Raw genomic sequence first — 9,028 nt, forward strand, 5'->3', positions numbered from 1 at the left:
ATTGGTACATAAAAATACAAGATTTCAATCCAATTACATTAAGTACCTAATAAAAGCTTTCGTTATCATTTACCGACGCCGACGTCTAGAAGTTTTTAATTTCTGCTGTGATAATTCTTTTTTTTTTTCATTTTTGTGAGAGCTAATATAAAAATTGGAAATCGTGCATTTCTTGGAAGCTGATAAGTCAGGATCGAAAAATCGACTGAGACGTAAAACAAAAGATAGCGGAGCGCCGAGTCGCTTAATTAATGATTAATTAATTTATTATAAAGTGTTTGATGAAAATACGGCTCTGTATGGGTGTAAAATTTGGACAGTGGGCGAATGATGAAACTACCGTTGATTAAAAAGGCTTGCAATGAGGAGATATTGAAATGTGTAGGATAAGGGCGCTGTACTAAAGTCAGAAAGGAAAAGGAGAGATGGTAGTAATAGATAGTGGGACACCTTTTGAGCCATGAAGGGTTATCTAGAGAAGCGGAAATAGGTTTATAGAGGAACAGAGGAAGACCCAGACTAGGTTACTGTTCTCAAATAATTAGATAGAAGAAGTGGATGTGCGTGTCCAACCAGTATTTGGGTTGATTCTTGTGGTGATTAGTTATAAGGCTGAAGTCTTGAAGAAACGTTTATGCGGAATTTAAGAAAAAGTAATTTCCTTATTCTGAATTGAAGTTTTCTTTGGCGTTAAAGATAGACAGCCCGTTGTACGAACACTTTGCGAATGAATTAATGTTATCTACTTAATAAAATAATATAAAATGTTTTGAATCATTTAATTATAGAAGAAAAACAGCAGGCGAGTTCTAAAAGACAATTTGTTATTTTATTTTTATAAAACGTTCGTGAAAGCGATAAGTTTATGACATATGCAACCTACATAACAAAGTAATGCATTTTCAAAATGATTCACTTTTTGGGTGGTTTTTTACTTTGAAGAAACGACCAAACTACAAGGTGATCGACTTCTACATTGATATACTTCTATATTGTTATTACTACTTATAAAAACATTCTGGTATACAAAGGATAAGTCGAAAGTCTTGAAAGTTAATGCATTGCTTTTCTGAGAGTTGATATACTGCGGTTTGTCGGTCAATTTTCAGTATAGAAGTTTACAAAAAGCGTTGTGAATAACTGAATTAAGGCTGATATAAAGGGAATATTGGAGGGTTGTGATTTAAGATTTTAATAGATTGAGGCATTTATATGGGGATGGGGCAATATACCAAGCTGGGAAAGAAGATTGAGGGTAGTGCAAGAGCCCAGTCTTCAGTGGCTTCCATATCTCCATACTTATAGTTTTTGTCTTTATTTCTCCGTCATCAAACTTCCTTATAAATCTCTGCACATTGCTTTTATTCATTGTCGCGCTTCGGTGAATATTCTTCAACTTTTATGAATCTCATAAAGACCGAAGTCCTTTTAAAAATTCATTTACAGGTGTCTGATTGTCTGGAAACTGTCTAGAAATACTTTATACACCGTTCATTTACTTTTGGTACAATCCGCGTATTAATGTTCTAATGATTGCCATTTTTTTTGTAACTAAAAGGTGAAAAGTGTAGGATGACTATAAGGCTAAATAACAAATTTTAAAAATCTTATAACGTCCGTCATTTGGAATCAAACATAGTAAGGAGGTAATGTGGTAGATAGAAAATGTAGTTTGCTTAAAAAAATTTGCTGTTTATTCATATGTTTGTTACAACCGACGTTCAATTTTTCTATTGTTTAACCGATGCTATTGTTTTAGTTACACCCTACTAATTTTTTTGCCGGCCTTCATTCCACATAATAATTTGCCATAACTTGTTCTCTTTGTTGATTCATCCGCTTTTTTATGTGCATTCCTAAGCGAACGTCTCATTCAAATTACGGTTTGACAAATTTTTGCTATATTTTTATTTCGCTTGGATGAACTTAATTTTAGCAAATAATTTTTGGTATACATATTTTTAAATTGCATCATTACACATATTGACTTTAGAAGTATGTTGAATAAAATGTAATTTGTAGATTGTTTTTAAATAATAAATAGGACTTATGATGAGAAAAAAAAAACGTTGTGAATAATTGAATTAAAGGTATATGTTTGGAGCACGGCATTGTACGGGTGCGAAACATGGACGGTGGGCGCGGCGGAAAAGAAAAGGTTAAAAGCGTTCGAAATGTGGTGTTATAGGCGGATGATGAGGATATCGTGGGTAGAAAAGGTTAGAAATGAAGAGGTATTGAAAAGAATAGGAGAACAGAGGACTATATGGAAGTCAATAAGAAATAGGCGAGATAGGTTAGTAGGACAGCTACTCAGGCATGAAGGTCTAGTCAGAGACATATTAAAGGCAGAAACGGCAGTTAGAAGGGGTAGAGGTAGACCTAAATGAGATTACTGTTCGCAAATAGTTCGGGATTTGGGTTGTTTTAGGGAAATGCGAAGATTAGCTCAGGATAGGAAAGAGTGAAGGTACGTGTCCAACCACTCTTAGGACTGACGACCTTATGATGATGATGAAGAACCCTAAATAAAATAGTTTCAATCATACCGTAAGTCGACCATTGTAATATCGATTGTAGCCGTCAACTTTTGCTTGACCGTTAAAAATTATCGGTNTTTTAAATTTATTAGGTACTTAATTGAATATTTGAATTGTTTTTAAAATTTGCACGCATTTTGTGCCCTCTATTATGTTATATTGTCGTTAGAAACAGAGAGAATTTAATCGTAGTGAGTCCTTTGTAGAAAGTTCTTCTAGTTTGTAAAAAATGTAGAAGATGACGCTCGTTGTATGTTGTGGGTCCCATTTTAGATAAAATTGTAATAATAATTCATGTATATTCATAGGGGGGACCATATTTTTCCGACCCAATGCTGGACGGATTCGAAAAAAAAGCGGTATCAATATCAAAAAATTGTACGTAGTAGTAGTGTAAGGAAATTTATAAATCAAAATCCTGAAATTTTTAATACTTTGTCAATACATGGGATATTAGCAACATTTTGTTGTTCATTAGTGCTGGAAGCATTTTTAATCTGATATATTTCTAGGAGATCCAATCTCTGATCTTTGAGCTGGAGATTGGATCTCCTAGAAATATTTGGTACTAAAAATCCCTGAAACTTGCATGCAAATGCATTGACAAAGTATTATAACTTTTATGATCTTGATTTATAAATATACCTACACTATTGTATAAATAGGAAGGTGGAATGTTTAATAAATTAAAGACTTGTAACAGTCCCAAAATAGTTGTGGAGTAAATTTTACATGAGAATGAGCAATTATGTTGCTTGATTTATCTATTTATTTTGTACTATTTTATTTAACATATATATTCAACAATAAATTCAATAACAAATGATTAAGGATCCAGTAGCTTCAAGTGAAATGCCGATGTTCATTGCTGGATATTATTGTTATTAAGTTATCTAAACTGTAGAAATATACGACAGCAAAATTTCATGCGTATTAATTCATGGTTTTTGATAGAGTTCGCAGGAATATTAATTTGATAAAATGCAATACAATTTAATGATAGTAATTGCTGTCCTTTATCGAGATGAAAAGAAATTTTTCTATTCCTCGGGAACAGAATTATTTTCTGGATAAAAGGTATTCTATGTCCTTCTGACAATGTGTCAACAAATTTTCGTAATATACCAGACAAACTCACATTACCTAGTATTTCTAATATTATTTAGGATTAACTGACTACGGTATTCTATTTTTAAATAAACGTAGTTCCATATAGTTTACTCGACGGTGTATAACTAATCAACTTGAAGTATATAGTATGCTAGAAATTTTTTTTTTAAATTATCTTATATTTTAAATTTATTATGCACTAATATTATGAAGCTTTTCTTGTATGGTATGAACTAGTTTATTTTATAAACCTTTATTTAGTTATAATTGTTGTTTTTACTATTTCAAGCTCGGTCGCAGTTCTTTCATTTCAAATTATTTCATTTATTTTTTCTGGGCTTTATTTTATTCGAATGCTTGCTATTCAAACGAACTTAAGTAAACTCTATAAAATCCTTCGTTCTTAATTAAAATGCCTTTTTTAATTTTTTGGTAGTGCGGTGTTTTTTATCCGTTATTTATGCAGTTTAATTCGAAATATACGTTCACCGACCTTATATACTAAATTAGGATGGTTCTATTCGTATGAAAGTCGGCGTTTTAATCTAATAAACTAAACAGTTTGAATTCACAGCGCCGTCTGCTAAATTGTAATCGTTTTCTTTTTTCAAACTTTCATTTTTGTTACGTTTAAACTGGTATGGTTAATTGTTGCTTCTATTTTCTATATGTTTTAACTTTTAATATTCAACTTAGATAATACAATAATGATTCAATGATCGATAAACTAGTAGCGGCAATAAAAAACCGACAGATGGTAGACACGTGTTATTAATTAATATAAAAATGTGGGATTATTATTTTATCATTACTTAAATAAGACAAAAACTACTTTTTTGTGCAATTACGTAGGTACATTACGATGTGTAACATTTTTGCAATATGATAAAATTATTTAACAAGATAAATGGTTAATTAACATCTGAACACAATTTTAGCAATTTCCCCACAACTGGTTTATATAACTGATTATAAGCTAGCAGCACTAGCAGTGACTAAATAAACTGCATCTTTAACCATTATTTATGTCTTTACTTCATATAAGTAAAATGTTAATGAATTAGTCCTACTTGTTTGTGACATTTAATTGCTGAGTAAAAAAAAAACGGAAATTTTACGCTGTATGTTGCTTACAAAGGAATAACTATAATGAAAATAAATTTCACCATATTGTCTTAAAATTTTTATTATTTTGGACATGTAATAGATAGAATTGGTAAAACACATATTTCATATGTTTTTTTGTCGACATTTTTTTTCTGAATAATTTCGTGCTTGCTGAGACCGAAATATTTGAGATAAAGATCTTAATTTACAGACCATAGCAACTTAAGCCGTTTTATTTCGTGTAAATGAAGAAGTACATTACAAAGGCATTTATCCACATGAATATTGCATAATTGTAAGATTTATATGGTACCATTAACTTAAGAAAAAGTTTTAATCATTATTTCTGGTAGTTCAATAAACTTAATCCTTAAAATAATGATCTCTACACTTAATACGGAGAACACATCTTTTTGTCCATAACATAATCCCAATTGTTACATCAAGATATAACGAAAAATAATTTAGAAAGAATATCAATCGATTTAAAACTCTTCAATCTTGAGGGTCTTGTCTGAATTGGATTTTTGAATGAGTAAATACGAAAAATTAAATAAAGAAACACTTTGATTGTATTCTATTGTAAATTATACGATAGATAATTATGTTTCTGAATTTTTAAGTAAATTAATTTATATATAATATGCCATTTATTATCGACTCTATTGAAGAAATATTTATTTTCAATAAATCAAAATAAATGTTTTGCTGTAAACAGAAACTAATAAATTTAATATTTATTTTGTGTCGTAAAAAATGAGGTAATTTACATAAATGTACGAATATCGAGCGCAGAAAATTATGTTTGATGTGTTGGTTATGTAAAATATGTGGAGCAAATTGCATACTGACAATTTTTCACAAACGTATCTTACGGCTGAAAATAAGTGGGCAAATGATCTAAATTGGTCGTCCGCCGCCTATCCTTCAATAGGAAGTGGTATCTCTTCATGTGAATGTAGTGTAGAACCAGAAACCAGTGGAGCTTTGTTTAGTGAAAGTAAATCCCCCAAAACCCTCACCATTAGAAGTCGGTATAAAAAGATGTTACAACAGGGGGTAGAGCATCATTCATCACTGATCACCATTCATACCATGATGAAGTCCTTTCAGGTAAGACAACACAAAAATGCAATTATCAAGTCAGATAATAATTAATTAAAATAATTTTTTTATTAATCAGGTAGCAGTTCTACTCCTTACGGTTGCCAGCTTAGCAACATGCGAGGAGAAATCGAAAGCTGCAGCTTCCGATAAGAAGACTGACAAAAGAGGAATCTTAGATCTTGGATACGGAAGCGGTGGACTTGATGGTGGATTCGAAGGAGGACATGGAAGTTTGGGAGGTGGTATCGGAGGAGGAATTGGCGGAGGTCATGGCGGCGGAATTGGCGGAGGATTTGGAAGTGGAATCGGTGGAGGTCATGGCGGAGGATTTGGAGGTGGAATCGGTGGAGGTTACGGCGGTGGCATAGGAGGCGGAATTGGTGGTGGTATCGGAGGAGGAATCGGTGGAGGATTTGGCGGTGGCGCGTCTGATGGCGGTACCTCAGTCAGCACTGTTAACCAACAAGTTCCAGTAGCTGTACCACAACCCTATGAAGTACCAGTCAATCGCCCATATCCAGTACCAGTACCTCAACCGTACCCAGTAGATGTACCTAGGGCAGTTCCCGTCCAAGTACCTGTACCACATCGCGTTGACGTACCAAGACCAGTTCCCGTTCAAGTAAACAGACCCGTGCCAGTGCCAGTACCCCAGGCTGTACCAGTACCAGTTGCTCAACCAGTTCCTGTTTCTGTACCACAACCCTACCCAGTATCTGTACCACAGCCCGTCCCTGTTAGAGTACCACAGACCGTTGTTGTTCCCGTTGCTCAACCAGTCTTTGTTGGAGGAGGCGGTGGTGGCGCTGGAGGTATCGGGGGTGGTGTTGGAGGAGGGATCGGAGGAGGTTTTGGAGGTGGTTATGGGTCAGGAATCGGAGGTGGATTTGGAGGTGGTCATGGTTCAGGATTAGGAGGTGGTTTTGGAAGTGGTCACGGTTCAGGATTAGGAAGTGGATTTGGAGGTGGTCATGGTTCAGGATTAGGAGGTGGTTTTGGAAGTGGTCACGGTAGCTTTGGAGGAAGCAGCAGCTACGTACGGAGGAGGATACGGAGGTGGTTATGGAGGCAGCTCACTTAGTGGATTCAAGTCTGGAGGACTTGGTGGAGGCAGCAGCAGCTACAGCAGCGTCTCTCTAGGTAGTTCCGGTTATAAGCACTAAGTGATTAGTTTAAAAATTAATGTTAATTTTATGTGATTCCTATAAATCAAAAATGCACTCAAGTATTACCAAAACATTTTTTTGAATAAATATTTTTTATAACAAAATATTGTTTTTTGAGTTATATTCAATTAAATCTACATTTACTTTATTCAAATTGAGTACAAAAATTAAGAAAATCCAGATTTGCTATACTAACTTTCATACAATTTGTGGATCTATACCAAATTGGCGTTTATTAAATATTTTGACTTTTTGTTCTGAAATATGCGAAAATTAAATTTGGTAAATAGGTGTATGTTCAACGACCGAATTGTTTTCCAAAAAAAAGCAATTTTTTAATTTCTTCGCATAATTGCTGATTGCCAATGCTCACGAATTCTTGGATAAATAAGTGCATTGATTAAATTTCTGTTAATTACCAATACTTTAGAATTGCGTTGAACAATTAACGCAACTTACTGTGTGTAAGGGATATGGAAAGTTAAATAAATGACAATTTCTGAAGGATTGTTATAAATAAATTTGCTATATTGCTTAAAATATTATTTTTGCAAAGATTGAGACAGTTTCCGCAATTAAATTACCTACGTGAGTTATGCAACTAATATTTTCCTGCCTCACTTACTATCTGTAATACCCTATTAAACGGTAAATATAATATGTGGAAGAATCAGGTATATGTTTATGTGTTATTATACAGAGTATTCAGTCGCGTACATAAAAGTGAATGTGGAACAACTGAGCCATTTAATTAATGTTTGCTTTTTTTTCATTTCTTCCGCAGGCAGATTGTAACATAAAAATTACCCGAATGTGACTAACGTTGTCGCTACTGACTTGTAATGTTTTCCTTTCAAGATATCGACATTATTTATTTTTTATAGTTTATGTAATATGTTTTATGCATTTTATGCATAATCTGCCAATCTATAGATGTTTTCTAAAAAATTTATGCCAACAACAATTCTGTCTAGGAAAGATCAATAAAACGATGATTGGATGTAAATAACGAAAAATAGAAAGTCTTTTATTTAGAATTATCGTATCGTTTCGCGAAAATTTTCTTTCTTTGGTTTTTAATTTTATTTGCTGATGTCTAAATGACTAAAGGGGCAGAACTTTAGTACCTAATACCTACTTACCTAAAGCAAACCTTAAAATCTACAAGCTCAAAAGTTGTCTCATGAACAACGTAATTATGTCTAACAATAACTTTGTTTACTTAGGATTTTACGCTTTATTCTTCTACAGTAAAATGGCCAGTACCTTTACTTTTTAATATACAGTACTTACACAATCTGATTAATTAATTTTAAGGAAGAAACTGTTTGCACTATGTACATGTTCACAATTGTGGATTATGTAATATCAAACGAAAAAAATAATGGACGAAGCTTGTAAAAGAAGTTTCCATTTAAAATATGTAGTTCAAAAATCATTTTAACTTCCTGTTGCCGAAGCCAGCCAAGTTTATAAATTGTTACAGATATTTTTAATGACTCCTTTTCTCCTTTTACTTATTCAAAATTAGTTTTATTTGTATAAGTGGGATATGTATATTGTACAAGTTGTATACATTAAAGTATTTTAGACTGACTAATGATCTACTTTCGAAGACATGAAGAGACTTATTTAATTAACATGGCAATTAAAAATGTTAACAACAAGCATTATGAGTGCACTGCTTAGATCTAATTGTGGGCAGTGGTGCATTCATAATACTTGTTATTAACATTTTTAATTGCAACTTAAGTTTAAAAAAAAATCATTTACTTGCTCTATAGGTACTTTAAATACATAGTATATGACTGTTGTCATAAGATCACACATGAAGGGCGTAAACCGCTATAGCCACAGATAGATGCAGTATAGAATTTACTCGATGTAAACAAATAAAACATTAATTAACATCTTATCAATTTTATTAATAAGTAATTGTATAAAACCGGTTATAGGAAGAAAGTAGACAACCCAATGGCGTAACAGCGGGGTGGGGGG

The 9,028-nt window shown here is 32.9% G+C and overlaps 1 protein-coding gene and 1 pseudogene across 2 annotated transcripts in view; both read left to right on the forward strand.

Moving 5' to 3' along the window:
- LOC108733301 (pinopsin) overlaps positions 1–9,028 on the forward strand; it is a 96,151-nt gene that overhangs the window by 75,467 nt on the left and 11,656 nt on the right. The gene's annotated exons all lie outside the window — the stretch shown is intronic.
- Positions 5,670–7,090, forward strand: LOC108733305 (annotated as a pseudogene).

Source organism: Agrilus planipennis, unplaced genomic scaffold, assembly GCF_000699045.2.
Source record: "Agrilus planipennis isolate EAB-ADULT unplaced genomic scaffold, Apla_2.0 scaffold12, whole genome shotgun sequence".
NCBI classification, from domain to species: domain Eukaryota; kingdom Metazoa; phylum Arthropoda; class Insecta; order Coleoptera; family Buprestidae; genus Agrilus; species Agrilus planipennis.